The 26,608-nt window shown below is 36.2% G+C and overlaps 1 pseudogene; it reads right to left on the bottom strand.

The window, feature by feature from the left end:
- Positions 1 to 120: 120 nt before the first annotated feature.
- Positions 121 to 11,972, bottom strand: LOC114171920 (annotated as a pseudogene).
- Positions 11,973 to 26,608: the final 14,636 nt, after the last annotated feature.

Raw genomic sequence — 26,608 nt, 5'->3', positions numbered from 1 at the left:
TCCCCTTTTTGGTCCAAAATTACTTCTAAAGCCCAATTTCCTCTAAGGCCCAATACATGGCCCAAAGAAAAACCTATTCTACTGAGCCCAAAATACAAAGCCCAAAAGTTAAATTCTAATCTAATATTTAAACAATTTTGGCCCAAAAGATAAGAGCTTGGGCCCTCTCAACAGTTGAGGACCACTCTTCTTGTCTGCATTTGGCCAAGGCTGGCGTTTGTCATCATCCCCTCCTTCTTGCGAAGGATCTGTCCTCAGATCTACATGTTTCTTCATGACAACAGCCTTTATTATTGTTCTTCTTGTGTCTTCCTCCTCTAGGATCAAAGACCATCCTACAACAAACACCAAACAACAAAATGAGTGTTATATTGGTAAACATCCAAACAATGTGACTCCCTATGTTCATACACCTTGTATCAAATGAATGATAAAGGTTTTTGGTTTTAGGAGATTTTTCATTTTGCTTCTTATTTTCCTTATGTTGAATCCATATAATTTTGAAAATATTTCCTTTTTCAACACAAGGTTTATTTTGGTCTTGCTTTTCTCGTTTAGAGGAAGAAGTAAGTGTGACTTTATTTTCACACATGTCTTTGCCCCTTAGAATGATGACTTTTTTGCTAGGGCACTCAAAAGTCTTGTGTTTTCTACCTAAATAATTGGAACTTGTTTCACTAATATGCATGTTGGTAGAATTTTCTTTTTCTTTCTTTATTTTATTTTTCATTTGCATTTGATCTTCTACCACTTGGGATGGTGATAAAGGATGCAAGACAAATTTTCTATCCTTGTGAGTGAAGGTGATTTCATTGGTAAGACCATTATGCATGGTTTTCTTGTCAAATTGCCAAGGTCTTCCTAATAAAACATGGCAAGCTTCCATAGGTACTACATCACATAGCACACTATCTTCATATTTCCCTATGGATAACTTGACCTTCACTTGATGTTGGACTGTCAAATCCCCACTTTTATTAAGCCAATGCAATTTGTATGGTTTTGGATGGGGAATGATAGTCAAAGCCAACTTATCAACCAACCTTGTACTACAACAATTGCAACATGAACCACTATCAACAATGAGAGAACAAGTGTTTTCAAAAATTTTACATCTTGTATGAAAGATGTTCTCTCTTTGTGTTGGCTCTTTTGGAATGGGTTGGTTGCTAAGAAGTCTTCTAATCATTAGAAGGTCTCCTTCACAAGGATAGGCAATTTCCTTAGCCTCATCATTAGACTCCTCACTAGAAGTCTCACTCTCACTTTCTTGCTCATCTTGGCTACTATAGTGGTCAACACCCCTTAAGATCATGGTCTTTTTGGTGGGGCATTGAGATGCAACATGACCTCTACCAAGACACTTGAAACATTTGATTTCACTAGTGCGAGTGTGTGAAGATGTGCCTTCCCTTGGTTTCTCCTTTTCCTTGAAACTTTTGGAGGGTTCCTCTTTGACTTGTTTACCCTCCCTCTTGAATTCTTTCTTGGTATAAGAGTTAGAGTAGTCATTTCGAAAATTTTTCCTTAGAATTTGTTGCTCTACCTTTATGCAAAGTTGAACCAAGTCATTTAAGTCTTGGTAGGGCAACAATTCTACTCTATCTCTTATCTCAAGACTTAAACCACTAAGAAACCTTGCAATGGTGGTATCCTCGGACTCCCTAATCCCAGCCCTCATCATATATAACTCCATCTTTTGTCTATATTCTTCCACTTTCATTTTATTTTGATGGAGTCTTTGGAGCTTATCCATTAGCTCTCTATGATAATAGGAGGGAATATGTCTTCTCCTAAGGGCTCCTTTGAGGTCATTCCAATATTTGACCTCGGGACTTTGATTGATTCTCCTATCTCTTTCGAGGGCAGTCCACCAATACATAGCATTGCCCTGGAAGCTAAGGGTAGCTAAGGGTACTTTCCTCTCCTCACTTATTTGATGGCAAGCAAAAAGTTGCTCAACCTTCATTTCCCAATCAAGATAAGCTTCAACATCATCTTTCCCATAAAAGTGAGGGAGGTCTATTCTAATGGCTCTTGGTTCCCTAGGCTCTCTTCTTTCTCTTCTTAGAGGAGGAGGAGGTTGATAGAAGTTGTCAACTAGTCTACTATCTTCTTCATAGTGTGTGACTAGTGTTGGAGTGTGGGAGTACAAATGTTGACTCCTATTACACATCCTCTCATGCAACCTTTCCATATTTCTTGTTCCCCTCCTCTCTTCATCTAAAAGTTGATGAAACCTATCTCTTTCTTGTTTTTCCCTTTCCCTTGCAATTATTTCATCTTCCTTCCAACGTAGTAGTGCTCTCAAATCAAAGGCAATTTGTTTCAAACTTATTTCTTCTTCATTTGAAGCACTCATACATTGAGAAGGAGGTTGAGACATTTTTTTTTAAGATTTTAGAAGACTTTGGTCTTTAAAAGAAATTTTCAAAGAAGAAGTAGATAGCAAAAGCTTTTAGTTCTCCTCCAGGAAAGAGAGGTGAATCACTTGGATTGCTTACATACCACGTCTTTCCTAGCCAAGGGAACTTGAAACTTTTGTACAAAACTTCTTAAATGAAATTAATTCAAAGACTAAGTTGACACACACTAAACTATCAAACAAGAAAATTAAAAACAAGAAAGATTATAAGCTATATGCGGCCTAAGTTTTGGTAGAAGTAGAAGGCACTTGGAACCTTCAAACTTCACCACTAAAAGCATTTCACTAATGTATAGAAGAGGTTCTAGTTAGGAGATGGGATTGAGTACCTAAGACTCCCCCAAGACACCTAACTAGGCCATGAACACAAGAAGGAAATCATTACAATTTTACAACTCAATTTGAATACAATCAAAGTGCACAAAATGTAAAAGGTCTTCTTGGCTTTGTCTTCTTGGCTTGGTCCTCACAAGTGTTTCACTCTTGCACTTCCTCTTGATCTCACCAAAGAGGATTCTCTTTCGGGACTAGGTACTCCACCTCCTAGGATGCTACCTTAGGAAAATTAGATCACCTCAAAAAGAAGTATGCACCAAATATAGAAACCAAACCAAAAGAGGTCAAGAAATAAAGCAAGAAAAGCACAAAATTAAAATTGTTAAACCAAAAGTGAATAATGCCAAGACAAACTCAAAGGATCACCAAAGAAATGACAAACTAGAAATAAGGTAAAGAAACAAGATAAGCACTCAAATGAATTACCTAATGAATGGCACTAGAATGGATGAAAAACAACCAAAATAAGCTAGAAAACTGCACTGAAATTTGATTTTTCACTCACTGCCAGTCCAAAAACGTGAATTCAGGCCTCTGCTTCAGATATTTTTCATTTTTTCATTTCTCAACATTTTTCAATGATTCGTTTTTTCACTTTTTCGTCTATGTCTTAGCTAAAATAGGCAAAAATTAGATTTGGATTTGCACCGGCCAAATTTTTATGATAAATCAAATACAAACAGTGTGCAGTAAGACAGCAACTGGAACAGCAGTAAAATGCAACAAAATAATGCTCTCAAACTCAAGTGATGGTAGTGCTTCTAGTGTACTTCTTTTGCCACTTTCTTTTGATCTTTTCTTTTGATTCTTTTTGGCACTTGCTTGTATTATTTTTTTGCTCTTTTTCTTTCTTTTTATTGCTCTTACAGCAGCTAGTTTTCACTACAAAACAGAATCATCACTACACTATGCTTGATCATTTGCATTTTAATGGAAACAAAAAGCACAAAGGAGAAGGAAACTTAAAGGAATCAAAAGAAGATCATGAAACACAATGAAACACAATGGAAATTGACTCTAAGACATTGCTAAGATCTAAATAGCAATCTGAACTCAAAAACAGAAATGAAAAAGCACCAAAGCACAATTAATTGAAAAGAAATTTAGTGTGGTTTATGGTGATTTTAAGCAAGCACAAGGAAAATTCCCACTGGACATTAAGATAACTAAGGTTATCTAGATGTGAAGGTTCATTTCCAAGGCTCAAAAAGAGAAGAGAGTGTTAATTTTTAAGGATTAAAAACTGCACTCAAATCTGAAAAAAAATTCAGCAACACATCACCAACAAATTCAAAGAAAATTAAAAGCTAAACAAGGAATTAATGACATATATGGACTAAACATGACTCTAGACAAAACATATGGATCTTAAAATCAAAATAAACTCAAGAATCAAGAGAATGAACTGAACAAAAAAAACAAATACTCAATTAAAATGAAAAGTAAATGGTAGAAACCAAATAGAACACCTAAAGCACACAAGGATGGTTCAAGATGAAGCAAATGAAGATGAACCAAAGTAAAAAGACATTAATACTCAAAATAAAATGAACAAAAACAGCAAGACAAGTAGGAGAAGTGATGAACAACACGGAATTGAAAGAAAAATGGAGAAGAAGCACTTAACTCACTAAAACCAAGGCTCATGATACCACATGATGGCTTGTTCTTGTCTCCATTGAAGCTTGCATGAAGAATGGAGCCTCCATGGATGGTGTTGGATGCGGAAGCATGAAGGAAAGAAGCTTAAGGTGTTTGGTTTGGTGTAGGTGAAAGGTTTCTTAAGAGAGGTGAGGCCAACTCCTAAGGAAGAAGACTAGAGTAAACTAGAGAAGAGTTTACTCTAAGGTGAGCTCAAAAGAGATTTGTGCACAAATTTGGGCAGCAATTCATTACTCAATTTCAAGCTCCAAAATACATCTCCTAAGCCTTCTATTTATAGGCTAAAATGAGACCAAGGGGTCTCCAAAAAGTGGAGGGAAAAAGGAGTCTAGAAAGTTGAATTTTGGAGCCAAAAAGGAGCATGTGGGAGGTGTGACTTGCCACCTAAGCAAGTCACACTTGTCTTGCCATGGGAAGCTAACTCTCATCCTTGGAGAGCAAGTTCGAGAAGCTTCTAGGCTTTTCTAGAGTAGACACACTACTCTTGGCCCATTTGGCCCATTTGGCCCAATTCCCCTTTTTGGTCCAAAATTACTTCTAAAGCCCAATTTCCTCTAAGGCCCAATACATGGCCCAAAGAAAAACCTATTCTACTGTTGATGTCCCTCATGCCTCAAATAAAGGGAATGTTCATCAAGATGCAGTGTTTTAAAACGAAGTCATGCCCATCCCAAAAGAATATGACAAGAGTCCATGGGAGCAATATCACATAATACTTCTTTCACAACATTGTTTTCACTTTCGTAATCAAATGCAACTAAACATGGATGGCCTTCGGTTAAACACTTTGTATAATAAATTTCCTTTCCTATTCCAAATCTAGATAGCCAGGCTCTGAATACCAAATGATGTGAATCTACACGGTTCGATTCTTTTGACTGATCTATCATTGTTGCAATGCTAAAAAGCAAGAAATTTTAGAAATTATTTGAAATGAGAAAATGGAAACATAAAAGAAGATGGAACGGAAATTGATAGACATCACACTTCCAAGAATGGAAGATAAGCCTAAGAGTTGAAACACACAAAGGGATAAAGCACCTTTGATTAAACTCATGGATTCTTGAATCACTCAAGAACTTAGGAGAATCACTCTCACTAAGATAGATGAGATAAAACTCGTTTATTTTCTGAATAAAACTCATCTTGCCTTCATTGATGAAAATGGTTCAACTTATATAGGAGCTTTAACCATCAGAATTACAAACAACACATAAATTTCAATATCATCCCGCTTAAAGCTATTAATTAATGATCTACTCAAGCTAATGACGATGCGCTACTTAATGGTTGATTGTAACTGAATTTAAGGCTACCAAAAGTCATCCACAAACTTTGAGCAAAGGTCCTCTTGATCTTCCAAAGGTTGGTTCTTAAGTTGGCATATGGACCCTTATTTCAACTTGAAGATAAAGCAAAACTAAAGCCCATTAATTGGTTAAGCACAAACATAATTTGGTCAGCCAATTTTACAAAGCATTGGGCCCTTATTTAAATAAAAGAAACTGCATCAACACGGCACATTAGTCATCCTCCATTTGACCCATATGCAATTCACATAATACGGTCCTTGTTCCAGAAGATTTGTCCCGAATCATAAGACACTAGTTTTAATGTAAGTTTATTATGATCTTGTGAAGGACTTTATTTTTTCACATGTTGAAACCAATTCTCTTCTTCCAGGATCAAATTCAACTTCATATTTGTTACTTTGCAATGGTTGCAATCCGTCAATAACATTTCTTGGCAACAGTACCCCACCTTGATATGTAAAAATAAATAATTCCATGCATTGTGTTTGGCGAATTTGCTTCTTATCGACGGACCAAATGCATAAAAAAGCACTATGAACAAGCTTCCTTTGTAAACATGGAAGTTGGTGTGTTTCATTCACATGCTTATCTTTTTGTTCTTGTAAAATGACATCACAAATTGTAGAAGAAAAAACATTGACGAATAAACTTTCTCTAGTTCCATTTCTTTTTCTTTATTTTGTCTTCCTTCTGCAGTTTATATTACTTCTTTTTCTATTCTTTCTTTTTTTGGTTTCTCTTTCAGCCTACGTTGATCCTTACTGAGTTTTCTTGGTGTCATAAATTTCTACTACGTTTGATGTCCCTCATGCCTCAAATAAAGGGAACGTTCATCAAGATGGAGTGTTTTAAAACAAAGACATGCCCATCCCAAAAGAAGATGACAAGAGTCCATGGGAGCAATATCACATAATACTTCTTTCACACATTGCCATGTACTGAATTTGATCCATGCTTGATCTAGATGAAAGGTTGCTGGTAACTAGAGTTTCTCCACCAATCTTTGGCTCACAACATTGTTTTCGCTTCTGTAATCGAATGCAACTAAACATGGATGGCCTCTAGTTAAACACTTTGTATAATAAACTTCCTTTCCTATTCCAAATCTAGATATGATGTGAATCTCATTGCACAAGGGCTGACTTAGGATTTTTTTTTCCTTTTAGGGTTAGAACCAGTTATGACCACGAGATATTTTGTGGGCAGAATTAGGTAATTTTTTTTTTGAAAATTGGGTAAAGAAGAAGGTAATAAGGGGTGAATCTAAAAGTGGAAGAAAGAATCACTCTTTCCAAAGGAGGCAACACACAAAGGATGGCAAAATCCTTTGATACAGCCAAGGATTCTTGAATCAGTCAAGAACTAGGAGAATCACTCTCACTATTAGATAGAAAATTGAATTTCTGAACAAAACTTAACTTGATTTCATTGATAAGAAATGGTTCAGCTTATATAGAGGCTTTAACCATTAGGGTTACAAAAAGACCATTAATTGTCATTATATCCCACTAGTGCAAATAATAAATCAATCAGGCTAATAATTGTCCACTACCTAATGGCTAATTATAACTGAAATTGGGGCAGCCAAAAAGTCATCCAAAATTATTCAGCAAGGTCTTCTTAGTCTTCCAAGGCTGGTTCTTAAGATGTCAAATGGGCCTTTATTTAAATAAAAGAAACTGCATTAATCTGGCGCGTTAGTCCTCTTCCATTTGGGCCACGATGCAATTTACAACTTTTGTCTTTTCTCCTTCAAACTTGGGCTTGTACTCAAATAATATTGACAACACTTGTTGTAAAGCTTCTTTTGCTTTCTTTTCTCTAGACCTTGTCATAGGTCCTCCAAGTTCTTCAAGTGGATCCTTGTCTTTGCTCATTGTCACACCTCCATCATTCTCTCCCTATTGAGAAGGATTTGTCCTTAAATCAGATTCTCCCTCTACATAAAAAAGGGATAAGTCAGACACATTGAATGTGGAACTAACATTATACTCACCAGGCAGATCATTTTTGTAAGCATTGTCATTTATTCTTTCAAGCACTTGGAATGGACCATTTCCCCTTGGTTGAAGCTTTGATTTTCTTTGTTCTGGAAACTTTTCCTTTCTCATGTGCACCCAAACCCAATCTCCAGGTTGGAAGACAACCTTCTTTCTACCTTTGTTAGCTTGCCTTGCATAGCTTTCGTTTTTCTTTTCAATTTGACCCCTTACTTGCTCATGTAACTTCTTCACATAGTCAGCTTTAGCCTGTGCTTCTTTAAGCTTAAACATGGAAATGTTAGGCATAGGTAGCAAATCAAGTGGAGTTAAAGGGTTAAATCCATATACAATCTCAAAGGGTGAATAATTAGTCGTGCTATGGACAACCCTATTATAAGCAAACTCATCATGAGGCAAACATGCTTCCCAAGACTTAAGATTTTTCTTTATAACAGTCCTATGTAATGTGCCTAAAGTTCTATTGACTACCTCAGTTTGACCATCAGTTTGTGGGTGACAAGTAGTAGAAAATAACAATTTAGTACCAATCTTACCCCACAAGGTCCTCCAAAAGTGACTATGGAATTTTGTATCCCTATCACTCATAATGCTCCTTGGTAGTCCATGAAGTCTTACTATTTCCTTGAAAAACAAGTCAGCCACATGACAAGCATCATCCACCTTCTTGCAAGGTATGAAGTGTGCCATTTTAGAAAATCTGTCAACAACAACAAAGACAGAATCCTTTCCATTCTTTGTTTTAGGCAGCCCCATAACAAAGTTCATTGAAATGTCAGTCCAAGGATATTCAGGAACAGGTAAAGGAGTATATAATCCATGAGGCTTCACCTTAGATTTAGCGTTTTTACACACAATGCAGTGATCATAAAAGTTATGTACATCATGTTTCATATGAGGCCAAAAGAAGTGCTCTTGCAAAATTTCCAAAGTCTTTTAAACCCCAAAATGACCCATCAAACCTCCTTCATGTGATTCAGTCACAAGCAACTCTTTAATGGAACACTTAGGCACACACAATTTATTTGAGTTAAACAAGAATCCATTATGCCTATAGTAACCATTTTCAGAAAACTTTTCACATGCAGCATATATTTCAGCAAAATTTGCATCATCCTTGTACATGTCTTTCAAAGATTCAAGACCAAATAGTTTAGTTTCAAGCATAGAAAGCAATGCATGCCTCCTAGAAAGTGCATCAGCCACTATATTTCCTTTCCCCTTTTTATACTTGATTACGTACGGAAATTGCTCCAAAAACTCTACCCATTTAGCATGCCTCTTATTAAGCTTACCTTGTCCTTTCAAGTATTTCAAGGACTCATGATCACTGTGAATGACAAATTCTTTGGGTAACAAATAGTGTTGCCAAGTCTTTAAAGCTCTAACCAAAGCATACAATTCCTTATCATAAGTAGAATAGTTAAGGGCAACCCCACTTAACTTTTAACTAAAATAAGCAATGGGATGTCCATCTTGCAACAAAACAGCCCCAACACCCACATTTGATGCATCACACTCAATTTCAAAAGATTTTGCAAAATTAGGCATGGCAAGAATAGGTGCATTAGTTAGCTTATGCTTGAGGGAAGCAAAGGCCTCCTCTTGTTTCTCTCCCCATTTAAAACCCACATTCTTTTTAATAATTTCATTTAGAGGTGCAACCAGGGAACTAAAATCCTTAACAAATCTCCTGTAAAAACTTGTTAAACCATGAAAACCCCTCACCTCACTGACAGTCTTAGGTGTAGGCCATTCTTGGATGGCCTTGACCTTTTCCGCATCAACTTGTACACCTTTAGCACTCACAACAAAACCCAAAAACACCACATGATCAGAATAAAAGATGCATTTTTCCAAATTGGCATACAATTTTTCTTTTCTAAGAACAACCAAAACAGATTACAAATGCTCAACATGCAAATCAAGACTGGTGCTATAGATCAAAATATCATCAAAGTACACCACAAAAAATTTACCAATAAACTCTCTTAAAACATGGTTCATTAACCGCATAAAAGTACTAGGTGCATTTGTCAAACCAAAGGGCATAACCAACCACTCATACAATCCATATTTAGTTTTAAAAGCAGTTTTTCATTCATCACCTTCTCTAATCCTAATCTGATTATAGCCACTTTTAAGATCAATTTTAGAAAACACACATGCACCATAAAGTTCATCAAGAAGATCATCTAACCTTGGAATTAGATGCCTATACTTGATGGTGATGTTGTTTATTGCTCTACAATCAGAACACATCCTCCATGAGCCATCCTTTTTGGGCACCAAAATCATAGGTACAGCACATGGACTCATGCTATCCCTCACCCAACCTTTACTCATGAGTTCAGTAACTTGTTTTTCAATCTCTTTGGTCTCTTGTGGGTTGCTCCTATAAGCTGGCCTATTGGGCAAAGCAGCTCCCGGAATGAGATCAATGTGATGCTCAATTCCTCTCAAAGTTGGCAAACCATCAGGGACACTTGCTGGAAACACATCTTTATAATCCTGCAAAAGGGACTCAATACTAGAGGGCAATTCAAATTTGCCAAATTGGTCAGAATTTGAAATTTGATTTTGACAAAACAATAAGTAGAGGGGCTATCTTGCGCAAAGCACCCTCCTTACCTCTCTTTCTCTTGCTAAATAAACTTGCTTACCCTCAAATGTTTCATTTTCTCTCATTTTCCTGTCAAATGTTTCACTCTTTTTCTTTTTCCTTTCAAGTGTTTCACTCTTTCTCTCATTTGCTAACTTTTCTCTCATTTTTATTTGATCCTCACACACCTCTTTAGGAGACAAGGGTTTGAGGACCACTTTTTAATCTTCATACATGAAAGAGATTTTGTTAGTGAAACCATCATGAATGGCTTTAATGTCATACTGCCACGGTCTTCCCAAAAGAATATGGCTAGCCTCCATGGGAACCACATCACATAAGATCTTATCTTCATATTTCCCAATGGAGAAAGAGACTTCAGCTTGGTGTTTCACTTGGACTTCTTCTCCTTCACTAAGCCATTGAAGTTTGTATGGCCTAGGATGTGGTTTAGTGTCCATGTTCATTTTTGACACTAATCTTGAACTCACCACATTGGTACAACTTCCTCCATCAATGATTACCAAACATACATTACCATTAACTGAACATCTTGTATGAAAAATATTCTCCCTTTGAGATGCATCCTCAGCCTTGACTTGACTTCCCAACATCCTTCTAATCATGTATAACTCTCCTACATTAGGTTTCAACTCGCCATCACTCTCTTCTACCTCTCCATCATCATCATCAGAATCGCTTGTGTACTCCCCATTATCCTTAAGAAGAACGGTCTTCTTTGTGGGACACTCATAGGCATAATGTCCCATGCCCAAACATTTAAAACATTTCACTTCTCTAGTCCTTTTTGGTGGATGTTTAGGTTTCTTTTGAACAATTTTTCCTTCATTAGAAAGCACTGAATTGCTAAAGGAGGCAACACCTTCTTTCTTTACTCTATCTTTCCAGTTTGAAGAATTGAAATTGGTAGAACTCTTTTTTGTTGTACTCTTTCTTTTAATTTGTTGTTCTACCTGTATGGCTTTATGCAATAGATCCTCCATCTCCACAAACTCCTGCAACTCAACAACATCTCTAATATCTTGATTTAATCCATTAAGGAAACGTGCCATAGTTACCTCAGGATCTTCTTCAATTTTGGCTTGGATGATAAGAATCTCCATCTCCTTATAATACTCATCCACTCCCTTGCTTCCTTGAGAAAGTCTTTGTAGTTTCAATTTTAAGTCCCTATGGAAGCTAGAAGGTACATACCGCTTCCTCATGACCCTTTTCATCTCACCCCAAGAGTCCACCAAAGGCTCCTCATCTCTAATCCTCTGTCTTTTCAACTTGTTCCACCAAATTAAAGCATAATCAGAAAATTCAGTTACTGCAAGCCTTACCTTTTACTCCTCACTATAATTATTGCAAGAAAATACATGCTCAATTTTGAGCTCCCACTCCAAGTAAGCTTCAGGGTCACTCCCCCCCTTGAAAGGTGGCACATTCAACCTTACTCCTTCTATTCTGCCTTCATTCCTTTGTGGCCCTCCTCCTCCTCCTCTTGGTGGGGTTCTATTCTCTAGTTGGTCCAACCTATCATGAAACTCATCTTGTTATTGCTTCATCAACCTCTCCAAATGTTGAGATAATGCAGCAATTTGTATCTGAATATCATTCCTTTCTGCCATGATTAACAAACAGATCAAGGTAACAAGAACAAAATATATATATATGGTGTTTGAAAATTTTCTCACCCACTCAAGTGTTTGCACTCACAGATTGGCTTTTACTAAAAATAAAACACTCTTGCCTTTTACCACTCAAATTCTCCTTGGTTTCTTAGGCAATTCAAGAGATTATGGCCATAACAAAGAACAATTCTCCAATATGTGCAGTGAAACGCTTGTAAGTAGACAAATAGAGGTTAACAAAGAAAAAAAAAGGCCAAGAAAAGTAGGTAAAAAGAAGGAAATCAACAACAATCCTTCAATAACACCAATATATTACCTTATAAAAATTGTTACGAGGCATGAATCATTCGGCCCAATGTTTTTTTTATCACAGTTTTAGTACAATTACGAATTGCTGTAACTATTTTCTTTTTTTAATTTTTAGAAGGGCCTAACTTTTGCAATGATTCAGCACAAACATAAATAATACAAGTAATAAGGTAATGAATTGGTAAAATAAGAAAGAAGGAAGGATGTTACCAATTTGACGTTCAAACCCTTAAACCGAAGCTCTGATACCAAATGTTGTGAATCTCATTGCACAAGGGCTGACTTAGGATTTTTTTTTTCTTTTAGGGTTAGAACTAGTTATGACCACGAGATATTTTGTGGGCAGAATTAGGTAATGTTTTTTTTTGAAAATTGGGTGAAGAAGAAAGTAATAAGGGTGAATCTAAACGTGGAAGGAAAGTATCACTCTTTCCAAAGGAGGCAACACACAAAGGATGGCAAAATCCTTTGATACAGCCAAGGATTCTTGAATCACTCAAGAACTAGGAGAATCACTCTCACTATTAGATAGAAAATTGAATTTCTGAACAAAACTTAACTTGATTTCATTGATAAGAAATGGTTTAGCTTATATAGAGGCTTTAACCATTAGGGTTACAAAAAGACCATTAATTGTCACTATATCCCACTAGTGCTAATAATAAACCAATCAAGCTAATAATTGTCCACTACCTAATGGCTAATTATAACTGAAATTGGGGCAGCCAAAAAGTCATCCAAAATGATTCAGCAAGCTCTTCTTAGTCTTCCAAGGCTGGTTCTAACGATGTCAAAAGGGCCTTTATTTAAATAAAAGAAACTCCATTAATCTGGCGCGTTAGTCCTCTTCTATTTGAGCCACGATGCAATTTACAACTTTTGTCTTTTCTCCTTCAAACTTGGGCTTGTACTCAAATAATATTGACAACACTTGTTGTAGAGCTTCTTTTGCTTTCTTTGCTCTAGACCTTGTCATAGGTCCTCCAAGTTCTTCAAGTGGATCCTTCTCTTTGCTCATTGTCACACCTCCATCAAGATAGCCAGGCTCTGAATACCAAATGATGTGAATCCACAGGGTTCGATTCGTTTGACTATCATTGTTAGAATGCTAACAAGCAAGAAATTTGAGAAATTATTTAAAATGAGAAAATGGAAACATAAAAGAAGATGGAACGAAAATTGATAGACATCACACTTCCATAAGCCTAAGAGTTGAAACACACAAAGGGATAAAGGACCTTTGATTAAACTCATGGATTCTTGAGTCACTCAAGAACTTAGGAGAATCACTCTCACTAAGATACATGAGATAAAAGTCATTTATTTTCTGAATAAAACTCAGCTTGCCTTCATTGATGAAAATGGTTCAACTTATAACGGAGCTTTAACCATCAAAATTACAAAAGACGCATAAATTTCAATATCAACCCGCTTAAAGCTATTAATTAATGATCCACTCAGGCTAAAAATGATCCGCTACTTAACGGTTGATTGTAACTAAATTTAAGGCTATCAAAAGTCATCCACAAACTTTGAGCAAAGGTCCTCTTGATCTTCCAAAGGTTGGTTCTTAAGTCGGCATATAGACCCTTATTTCAACTTGAAGATAAAGCAAAACTAAAGCCCATTAATTGGTTAAGCACAAACACAATTTGGTCAGCCAATTTTACAAAGCATTGGGACCTTATTTAAATAAAAGATACTGCATCAACACGGTGCATTAGTCATCCTCCATTTGACCCATACGCAATTCACATCATACTGTCCTTCTTCGAGAACATTTGTCCCGAATCTTAAGACACTAGTTTTAATGTAAGTTTATTATGATCTTGTGAAGGACTTTTATTTTTTCACAAGTTGAAGCTAATTCTCTTCTTCCAGGATCAAATTCAACTTGATATTTGTTACTTTCCAATGGTTGCAATCTGTCGATAACATTTCTTAGCAACAGTACCCCACCTTGATATGTAACAATAAATAATTTCATGCATTGTGTTTGACGAATTTGCTTCTTATCGACAAACCAAATGCATAATAAAGCACTATGAACAAGCTTCCATTTTAAACATGGAAGTTGGTGTGTTTCATTCACATGCTTATCCTTTTGTTCCTGTAAAATGACATCACAAACTGTAGAAGAAAAAACATTGATGAATAAACTTTCTCTAGTTCCATTTCTTTTTCTTTATTTTCCCTTCCTTCTGCAGTTTATATTACTTCTTTTTCTATTCTTTCTTTTCCTGTTTTCTCCTTCAGCCTACGTTGATCCTTACTGACTTTTCTTGGTGTGATAAATTTCTACTTCTTTTGATGTCCCTCATGCCTTAAATAAAGGGAACGTTCATCAAGATGGGGTGTTTTAAAACGAAGCCATGCCCATCCCAAAAGAAGATGACAAGAGTCCATGGGAGCAATATCACATAATACTTCTTTCACACATTGCCATGTACTAAATTTGATGCATGCTTGATTCGGATGAAAGTTTGCTGGTAACTGGAGTTTCTCCACCAACCTTTGGCTCACAACATTATTTTCGCGTCCACAATCGAATGCAACAAAACATGGATGGCCTTCGGTTAAACACTTTGTATAATAAACTTCCTTTCCTATTCCAAAAGTAGATAGCCAGGCTCTGAATACCAAATGATGTGAATCCACAGGGTTCGATTCGTTTGACTATCATTGTTAGGGTGCTAACAAGCAAGAAATTTGAGAAATTATTTAAAACGAGAAAATGGAAACATAAAAGAAGATGGAACGAAAATTGATAGACATCACACTTCCAAAAATGGAAGATAAGCCTAAGAGTTGAAACACGCAAAGGGATAAGGGACCTTTGATTAAACTCATGGATTCTTGAATCATTCAAGAACTTAGGAGAATCACTCTGACTAAGATAGATGAGATAAAACTCGTTTATTTTCTGAATAAAACTCAGCTTGCCTTCATTGATGAAAATGGTTCAACTTATATAGGAGCTTTAACCATCAGAATTACAAAAGATGCATAAATTTCAATATCAACCCGCTTAAAGCTATTAATTAATGATCCACTCAGGTTAAAAATGATCCGCTACTTAACGGTTGATTGTAACTAAATTTAAGGCTATCAAAAGTCATCCACAAACTTTGAGCAAAGGTCCTCTTGATCTTCCAAAGGTTGGTTCTTAAGTCGGCATATAGACCCATATTTCAACTTGAAGATAAAGCAAAAATAAAGCCCATTAATTGGTTAAGCACAAACACAATTTGGTCAGCCAATTTTACAAAGCATTGGGCCCTTATTTAAATAAAAGATACTGCATCAACACGGCGCATTAGTCATCCTCCCTTTGACCCATACGCAATTCACATCATACCCTCCTTCTTCGAGAACATATGTCCCGAATCTTAAGACACTACTTTTAATGTAAGTTTATTATGATCTTGTGAAGGACTTTTATTTTTTCACAAGTTGAAGCTAATTCTCTTCTTCCAGGATCAAATTCAACTTGATATTTGTTACTTTCCAATGGTTGCAATCTGTCGATAACATTTCTTGGCAACAGTACCCCACCTTGATATGTAACAATAAATAATTTCATGCATTGTGTTTGACGAATTTGCTTCTTATCGACAGACCAAATGCATAATAAAGCACTATGAACAAGCTTCCTTTTTAAACATGGAAGTTGGTGTGTTTCATTCACATGCTTATCCTTTTGTTCCTGTAAAATGACATCACAAACTGTAGAAGAAAAAGCATTGACGAATAAACTTTCTCTAGTTCCATTTCTTTTTCTTTATTTTCCCTTCCTTCTGCAGTTTATATTACTTCTTTTTCTGTTTTCTCCTTCAGCCTACGTTGATCCTTACTACTTTTCTTGGTGTGATAAATTTCTACTTCTTTTGATGTCCCTCATGCCTTAAATAAAGGGAACGTTCATCAAGATGGGGTGTTTTAAAACGAAGCCATGCCCATCCCAAAAGAAGATGACAAGAGTCCATGGGAGCAATATCACATAATTCTTCTTTCACACATTGCCATGTACTGAATTTGATGCATGCTTGATCCAAATGAAAGGTTGCTGGTAACTGGAGTTTCTCCACCAATCTTTGGCTCACAACATTATTTTCGCTTCCACAATCGAATGCAACAAAACATGGATGGCCTTCGGTTAAACACTTTGTATAATAAACTCCCTTTCTTATTCCAAATCTAGATAGCCAGGCTCTGAATACCAAATGATGTGAATCCACAAGCTTCGATTCGTTTGACTGATCTATCATTGTTGGAATGCTAACAAGCAAGAAATTTGAGAAATTTTTTAAAACGAGAAAATGGAAACATAAAAGAAGATGAAACGGAAATTGATAGACATCACACTTCCAAGAATGGAAGATAAGCCTAAGAGTTGAAACACACAAAGGGATGAAGGACCTTTGATTAAACTCATGGATTCTTGAATCACTCAAGAACTTAGGAGAATCACTCTCACTAAGATAGATGAGATAAAACTCGTTTATTTTCTGAATAAAACTCAGCTTGCCTTCATTGATGAAAATGGTTCAACTTATATAGGAGCTTTAACCATCAGAATTACAAAAGACGCATAAATTTCAATATCAACCCGCTTAAAGCTATTAATTAATGATCCACTCAGGCTAAAAACGATCCGCTACTTAACGGTTGATTGTAACTGAATTTAAGGCTACCAAAAGTCATCCATAAACTTTGAGCAAAGGTCCTCTTGATCTTCCAAAGGTTGGTTCTTAAGTTGGCATATGGACTCGTATTTCAACTTGAAGATAATGCAAAACTAAAGCCCATTAATTGGTTAAGCACAAACACAATTTGGTCAGCCAATTTTACAAAGCATTGGGCCCTTATTTAAATAAAAGAAACTACATCAACACGGCGCATTAGTCATCCTCCATTTGACCCATATGCAATTCACATCATACCCTCCTTCTTCGAGAAGATTTGTCCCGAATCTTAAGACACCAGTTTTAATGTAAGTTGATTATGATGTTGTGAAGGACTTTTATTTTTTCACAAGTTGAAACTAATTCTCTTCTTCCAGGATCAAATTCAACATGATATTTGTTACTTTCCAGTGGTTGCAATCCGTCGATAACATTTCTTGGCAATAGTACCCCACCTTGATATGTAACAATAAATAATTTCATGCATTGTGTTTGACGAATTTGCTTTTTATCGACGGACCAAATGCATAATAAAGCACTATGAACAATCCTTCTTTTTAAACATGGAAGTTGGTGTGTTTCATTCACATGCTTATCCTTTTGTTCTTGTAAAATGACATCACAAACTGTAGAAGAAAAAACATTGATGAATAAACTTTCTCTAGTTCAATTTCTTTTTCTTTAATTTCCCTTCATTCTGCAGTTTATATTACTTCTTTTTCTATTCTTTCTTTTTCTGTTTTCTCCTTCAGCCTACGTTGATTCTTGCTGACTTGTCTTGGTGTCATAAATTTCTACTCCTTTTGATGTCCCTCATGCCTCAAATAAAGGGAACGTTCATCAAGATGGAGTGTTTTAAAACGAAGTCATGCCCATCCCAAAATAAGATGACAAGAGTCCATGTGAGCAATATCACATAATACTACTTTCACACATTGCCATGTCCTGAATTTGATCCATCCTTGATGCAGATGAAAGGTTGTTGGTAACTGAAGTTTCTCCACAAATCTTTGGCTCACAACATTATTTTGGCTTCCGTAATCAAATGCAACCAAACATGGATGACCTTCAGTTAAACACTTTGTATAATAAACTTCCTTTCCTATTCCAAATCTAGATAGCCAGGCTCTGAATACCAAATGATGTGAATCAACACGATTCGATTCGTTTGACTGATCTATCATTGTTGGAATGCTAACAAGCAAGAAATTTGAGAAATTTTTTAAAACGAGAAAATGGAAACATAAAAGAAGATGAAACGGAAATTGATAGACATCACACTTCCAAGAATGGAAGATAAGCCTAAGAGTTGAAACACACAAAGGGATGAAGGACCTTTGATTAAACTCATGGATTCTTGAATCACTCAAGAACTTAGGAGAATCACTCTCACTAAGATAGATGAGATAAAACTCGTTTATTTTCTGAATAAAACTCAGCTTGCCTTCATTGATGAAAATGCTTCAACTTATATAGGAGCTTTAACCATCAGAATTACAAAAGACGCATAAATTTCAATATCAACCCGCTTAAAGCTATTAATTAATGATCCACTCAGGCTAAAAACGATCCGCTACTTAACGGTTGATTGTAACTGAATTTAAGGCTACCAAAAGTCATCCATAAACTTTGAGCAAAGGTCCTCTTGATCTTCCAAAGGTTGGTTCTTAAGTTGGCATATGGACTCGTATTTCAACTTGAAGATAATGCAAAACTAAAGCCCATTAATTGGTTAAGCACAAACACAATTTGGTCAGCCAATTTTACAAAGCATTGGGCCCTTATTTAAATAAAAGAAACTACATCAACACGGCGCATTAGTCATCCTCCATTTGACCCATATGCAATTCACATCATACCCTCCTTCTTCGAGAAGATTTGTCCCGAATCTTAAGACACCAGTTTTAATGTAAGTTGATTATGATGTTGTGAAGGACTTTTATTTTTTCACAAGTTGAAACTAATTCTCTTCTTCCAGGATCAAATTCAACATGATATTTGTTACTTTCCAGTGGTTGCAATCCGTCGATAACATTTCTTGGCAATAGTACCCCACCTTGATATGTAACAATAAATAATTTCATGCATTGTGTTTGACGAATTTGCTTTTTATCGACGGACCAAATGCATAATAAAGCACTATGAACAAGGTTCCTTTTTAAACATGGAAGTTGGTGTGTTTCATTCACATGCTTATCCTTTTGTTCCTGTAAAAAGACATCACAAACTGTAGAAGAAAAAACATTGACGAATAAACTTTTCATCATATTTTTCTCTAGTTCCATTTCTTTTTTCTATTTTCCCTTCCTTCTACAGTTTATATTACTTCTTTTTATATTCTTTCTATTTCTGTTTTCTCCTTCAGCCTACGTTGATCCTTACTAACTTGTGTTGGTGTCATAAATTTCTACTTCTTTTGATGTCCCTCATGCCTCAAATAAATGGAACGTTCATCAAGATGGAGTGTTTTAAAACGAATCCATCCCATCCCAAAAGAATATGACTTGAGTCCATGGGAGCAACATCACATAATACTTCTTTCACACATTGCCATGTACTGAATTTGATCCATGCTTGATCCAGATGAAAGGTTGCTGGTAACTGGAGTTTCTCCACCAGTCTTTGGCTCACAACATTGTTTTCGCTTCCGTAATCGAATGCAACTAAACATGGATGGCCTTCGGTTAAACACTTTGTATAATAAACTTCCTTTCCTATTCCTATTCCAAATCTAGATAGCCAGGCTCTGAATACCAAATGATGGGAATCCACACGGTTCGATTCGTTTGACTGATCTATCATTGTTGGAATGCTAACAAGCAAGAAATTTGAGAAATTATTTAAAACGAGAAAATGGAAACATAAAAGAAGATGGAACGAAAATTGATAGACATCACACTTCCAAGAATGGAAGATAAGAGTAAGAGTTGAAACACACAAAGGGATGAAGGACCTTTGATTAAACTCATGGATTCTTGAATCACTCAAGAACTTAGGAGAATCACTCTCACTAAGATAGATGAGATAAAACTCGTTTATTTTCTGAATAAAACTCAGCTTGCCTTCATTGATGAAAATGGTTCAACTTATATAGGAGCTTTAACCATCAGAATTACAAAAGACGCATAAATTTCAATATCAACCCGATTAAAGCTATTAATTAATGATCCACTCAGGCTAAAAACGATCCGCTACTTAACGGTTGATTGTAACTGAATTTAAGGCTACCAAAAGTCATCCATAAACTTTGAGCAAAGGTCCTCTTGATCTTCCTAAGGTTGGTTCTTAAGTTGGCATATGGACCCTTATTTCAACTTGAAGATAAAGCAAAACTAAAGCCCACTAATTGGTTAAGGACAAACACAATTTGGTTAGCCAATTTTACAAAGCATTGGGCCCTTATTTAAATAAAAGAAACTGCATCAACACGGCGCATTAGTCATCCTCCATTTGACCCATATGCAATTCACATCATACCCTCCTTCTTCGAGAAGATTTGTCCCGAATCTTAAGACACCAGTTTTAATGTAAGTTGATTATGATCTTGTGAAGGACTATTATTTTTTCAAAAGTTGAAACTAATTCTTTTCTTCCAGGATCAAATTCAACATGATATTTGGTACTTTCCAATGGTTGCAATCCGTCGATAACATTTCTTGGCAACAGTACCCCACCTTGATATGTAACAATAAATGATTCCATGCATTGTATTTGACGAATTTGCTTCTTATCGTCGGACCAAATGCATAATAAAGCACTATGAACAAGCCTTCTTTTTAAACATGGAAGTTGGTGTGTTTCATTCATATGCTTATCCTTTTCTTCCTGTAAAATGACATCACAAAGTGTAGAAGAAAAAACATTGATGAATAAACTTTCTCTAGTTCTATTTCTTTTTCTTTAATTTCCCTTCATTCTGCAGTTTATATTACTTCTTTTTCTATTCTTTCTTTTTCTGTTTTCTCCTTCAGCCTACGTTGATTCTTACTGACTTGTCTTGGTGTCATAAATTTCTACTCCTTTTGATGTCCCTCATGCCTCAAATAAAGGGAACGTTCATCAAGATGGAGTGTTTTAAAACAAAGTCATGCCCATCCCAAAATAAGATGACAAGAGTCCATGGGAGCAATATCACATAATACTACTTTCACACATTGCCATGTACGGAATTTGATCCATGCTTGATGCAAATGAAAGGTTGTTGGTAACTGAAGTTTCTCCACCAATCTTTGGCTCACAACATTATTTTGGCTTCCGTAATCAAATGCAACCAAACATGGATGGCCTTTAGTTAAACACTTTGTTTAATAAACTTCCTTTCCTATTCCAAATTTAGATAGCCAGACTCTAAATACCAAATGATGTGAATCCACACGGTTCGATTCGTTTGACTGATCTATCATTGTTGGAATGCTAACAAGCAAGAAATTTGAGAAATTTTTTAAAACGAGAAAATGGAAACATAAAAGAAGATGAAACGGAAATTGATAGACATCACACTTCCAAGAACGGAAGATAAGCCTAAGAGTTGAAACACACAAAGGGATAAAGGACCTTTGATTCAACTCATGGATTCTTGAATCACTCAAGAACTTAGGAGAATCACTCTTACTAAGATAGATGAGATAAAACTCGTTTATTTTCTGAATAAAACTCAGCTTGCCTTCATTGATGAAAATGGTTCAACTTATATAGGAGCTTTAACCATCATAATTACAAAAGACGCATAAATTTCAATATCAACCCGCTTAAAGCTATTAATTAATGATCCACTCAGGCTAAAAACGATCTGCTACTTAACGGTTGATTGTAACTGAATTTAAGGCTACCAAAAGTCATCCATAAACCTTGAGCAAAGGTCCTCTTGATCTTCCTAAGGTTGGTTCTTAAGTTGGCATATGGACCCTTATTTCAACTTGAAGATAAAGCAAAACTAAAGCCCATTAATTGGTTAAGGACAAACACAATTTGGTCAGCCAATTTTACAAAGCATTGGTGATATCGCTGTCGTTAGGCGATCAAATTACCACTACTTTAGCAACTTCAGTATTGCCAGTTAGTAGTGAACAAAATAGTGAGGGTTAAGATAACCCTGAGTCGTCTCACAACGAATACGGAATTGATCTCAAATATTTGATTCTTAAAAATGCAATTAAAACTAGCAATTATAAAAATAGGGGGTTTTGATATGCAAAGAAAATGACACGGAAGATTGTAAACACAGTAATAGTAAATAGGTCAATTCCACTGCTTTTTCTAAATAAGATTCTTCATTGGTTATCTAGAGATTATTGTTAAATTAATTATTGTTGTTGATTTACAAATAAATCAATGTAAAGACTCAATTCATTTGTTGGCATCCTCACTTTTAATCAAAGTACAGTATCAATTAAAAGTGAGAGTTATTAGATTGTCCATAGTAAATTTAATCAAAGTACAGTCTCAATTAATTTTACTATGCCTAATCATGTCTATTCCTTTGTTTCTTTACCAAATAGAAAACTTAATTAATCAAAGTAAAGTCTTGACTAATTTTAGTTAAAGTAATTACCTCTAATCAAATTAAAGTCTCAATTATTGGCAAAAACTTATTTAATCAAATGAAAGTTTCTAAACAAAATCAAAGTAAAGTCTCAAATTAATTTAAAAACCTTTTAACTCATATCATTAGCATGCATGTAGATTTAAAATCATTATTTTCTATTCAATTAAGAAGCAAAGGACATAGATAAACAAAAACCACAACAATAATCAAAATAACAAACACATAAATTCATCTAACCTCAGAATCCATTTAAGAAATTACAGTGGAATCAACCCTAAAAGCTTAGCCTTCCATGGCTTTGATGGAATACATGATGATATGAAGAAAAGAAAATAATAGAAAGAATGTGAGATGTGGTGGAGACGGTATCTGCCAAAACCAGAGAGTTCTAAGTGTTTAAGCCGTAAGTTGTAAATTGTAAGTCACGCTTCTGCTCCCTTAAGTCTCTTTATATAGGCTTCCACTAGACTTTGGGCTTTATCTGTCAGTTGCTAAAATCTTTTATTTTTATTTAATTAATTAGCAACTTAATTCCTGTCCAATTTCCAATTCTGCCCTTCTCATTTAACCATATTTGCAGTTTTGACCAGTGTTGACTGCTGACTTTGACCAGTTGACCAGTTTGACTGTCCTATCAGATGCTGACACGTGGCGCAGAGTACTCTCTCTCCAGAATTAGGGTTTCTGCCCCATGTTTCTTCCTTGGCTGCGCGGCTGACGGCGGCTGCTGCCGTTTTCCGATCAGTGCGGTGGCTGCCATGGTTCGTTCTCACTCATGGTGGCATGGACGGCGCTGCAAGTTCGCTGGTGCTCATGGTGGTTGACGGAGATGGGGTGAAGCGCGCGATCTGTGGTGGTGTTGCGATGCTGTTTCCGGCGTGAAGGTGGCTGTGGTAGCTGCGCCGTGGTGTGCGGACCTTGCGCTGCAAAGGTTGGTGGTTGCCGGCGGTGGTGCAGGTTGGATGCGCGTTGGTGGAGGCGCGAAACAAGATGGAGATGGTCACGGTGGCAGCGGTTGGATGCGCATTACAGCAGATTTATGGTGCAGTGGTTGCTGGTGCGTCGCTGGCAATGGTGTGATGGTGATGCAGTGGTGGCTGGCAAGGTGAGGAGGTGCGGCGGCGGCTGCCATGGTGGTGGAAGGAGAGAAGAAAATTAGGGTTAGGGTTTCATGAGTGAGATGGAGGAGATGATGACATGGCAGAATCTGAGTGGTCAATTTGGTGAGTGGAGGATTATGACACGTGGCAGCTTATGGTTGGCTAATTTTAAAAGGTGGGGATTGCCACATGGCATGATCTGGTTGAGTGGAGTTTAAGTGGTAGGAGGGGTGCAACTTAGTGAAAACTAGGGGTGCAGAACAGGTTTTTGGTGGTCCACTTTGCAGGAGTGTGCAAATAAAATCTGGGGGTGCATTTAGCTCCTGATTTATTCTTTTTCAGAATTTCTTGATTTTGGTCTTATTTTGTAACTTTGAATATTTTAAAATCACACTATTAATTGACCAAACATAAATTTCAGCTGCATTAACAAACGTTAGAATATCCAATAATATTTTATGCAACTAAAATCAATTTTTATGCCACTTTTACCAAACTTACTCAATAAATCCAATAATCACAAATCCTAATTAAATCAATCTTTAAGCACAGAAAATTCAATTAAATCCCCAAATTTAAATATTAAATGAGGGCAAAAATTTGAACTCATCACACACCCACACTTATCCTTTTGCACTCCTAGGCAAAATTGAACAATTTCAAAACTATATTCTGAGGTCTTTTATTCCATATTTTCAGTAGATTAAAGAAATGAATACCAATGGAAACAGATCAATCTTCTAGAAATCATGTTGTCACGCACAAACAAATGGATAAAATTATGTTTTTCACACATGAGTTAATCTTTTGAGTTTACAAGATAATCAAATATGAAAGAGAAACACTCAAGTTAAATATATATTTTCTCACCAAGATTCGCTCAAGTGTTTTGGCTTGTGTTTTCACTCAAAATACCCATGCAAGTAAACACTCTCAATGCTTAGCAAGACTCTAATATTCTCATCTTTCAGAAAACATGCATTCAAAAATCATGAGGACTTTTCACAGGTTATAATGAGGCCAAGGCAAAGGTAGGAAAAACTTTAGGATTTGTGTGTTTTTGAAATAGTAGGGAAGAAAGAGTTATGGAGCATAGTTTCAAAAACAATCCTTTTTTTCTTTGTTTTTTTTTTCTCTTTTATCCTTTGTTGCTCTTTTTTTTCAGACAACAATCATTTTTCATTTCAACACTCTGTCATCAACAATTATTTTCCTTTTGCCATTTTTACAACTTTGTGGGGGAAATACACACCCCCACACTTTATTCCTCAACCAATCTCAACATAATCCACTAGCTCCTTCTTTCTCCCTAAGGACAAACATGGTCTTTTTCTTTTTAAGGTTTAACAATATGCTCAAAACAAGAAAAAGAGGTTTAAGCTCAAGGGACTACCAATGGATCAATGTCATGGTTAGCTTATTTGGCCAAGTAGCTAAAAACAAGAAATGCCTCAGTCATATCAAATCATGCATGTTCACCTAAGATGCAAAACAACAGAATCAAGCTAAACATTTGAGTACCAACAAGACATGAGCAAATCACACAAGAAAAATAGGAATGACACATGGTAGTTCATCCTTACAATAAAGCTCAAAACTCACAAGGTCAAAAACTCTTTCACAAAAGATTTATTCCAGAAACTCTCAAATCAACTCAATCAGTAAATCACAGACAACAATCCACTCATAGCACATGACTTTTATTTTCCCAGAATTATGACCGTTCCAATTAGTAAATCAAATCCAAAAATCCAATGTCAATATGTTTTATTGAAAATAGAAACCTTTTTTTTTTTTAAATTAGAAAAGGAAAAACAAAACAAATAGAAAACAAAAACAGAAAAGGGGGAAATCTCCCCACATCCCCACACTTTATCCATGCATTGTCCTCAATGTATTCAATATGTATAAAATGCAAAGAAAAAGTATAAAGTGTACTTACCTCCTCAAGGTGGAAGGTATGAGGGAGAAGTCAAGTTCATCCTATCCATTGTCTTGTTCAGCATATCTTGATTTTCATTAGATATTCGAAGACGATGCCCATTAACTTTAAAAGTTCTTGCTAAAGATTCTTCCTTGATCTCCACTGCTCCATAAGGGAAGACATCTGTAACAATGTATGGTCCTTCCCAAGTAGAACGCAACTTACCACTCATGTGACCAAGCTTGGATTTGTATAGTAACACCTTCTGGCCTACCTTGAAATCCTTTCTAGCCACAAGCTTTTGGTCATGGAACTTCTTGGTTTTCTCTTTGTAGAACTTTGAATTTTCATAGGCTGCAAGCCTAATCTCCTCTAGTTCTTGCAACTGAAGTTTCCGCTCATTCCCTGCTTCTTCCAAATCCAAGTTGCATGCTTTCACGGCCCAATAGGCCCGATGTTCAATCACCACAGGTAGATGACAAGGCTTTCCAAAAACCACCCTGAAAGGTGACATACCTATAGGTGTTTTGTAGGCTGTCCTGTGTGCCCAAAGTGCTTCATCCAATCTTGTCGCCCAATCCTTTCGACTAGGCTTCACTACTTTCTCTAGTATCTTTTTAATCTCTCTGTTAGAGATCTCTGCTTGTCCATTGGTTTGGGGGTGATATGGTGTAGCAATGCGATGTGTCACCCCATACTTCTTCAACATGTTCTCAAGTAGCCTATTATAGAAATGAGTCCCCTGGTCACTGATGATGGCTCGTGGTATCCCAAATCTGCAGAAAATGTTAGACTTGACAAAACTCATAACAACTCGAGAATCATTAGTCCTTGTAGCTATGGCTTCCACCCATTTGGAGACATAGTCTACAGCAAGCAAAATCAATACCCCAAATATCAAATACCTCACAATATAGCATGGGTTGTTGAGGCATTTCATCCTTTCTTGTAATGGATCTGGCTGCCCTTTGGCACTGCTCACAATTTTCATATACCCTCTATGCATATTTAAAAATAGTAGGCCAATATAATCCACAATCCAACACCTTCCTACCTGTTCTTTGTGTGCC

This window comes from Vigna unguiculata, unplaced genomic scaffold, assembly GCF_004118075.2.
Source record: "Vigna unguiculata cultivar IT97K-499-35 unplaced genomic scaffold, ASM411807v1 contig_417, whole genome shotgun sequence".
In the NCBI taxonomy this organism is placed as follows: domain Eukaryota; kingdom Viridiplantae; phylum Streptophyta; class Magnoliopsida; order Fabales; family Fabaceae; genus Vigna; species Vigna unguiculata.
This window is presented reverse-complemented; position numbering and strand designations above follow the sequence as displayed.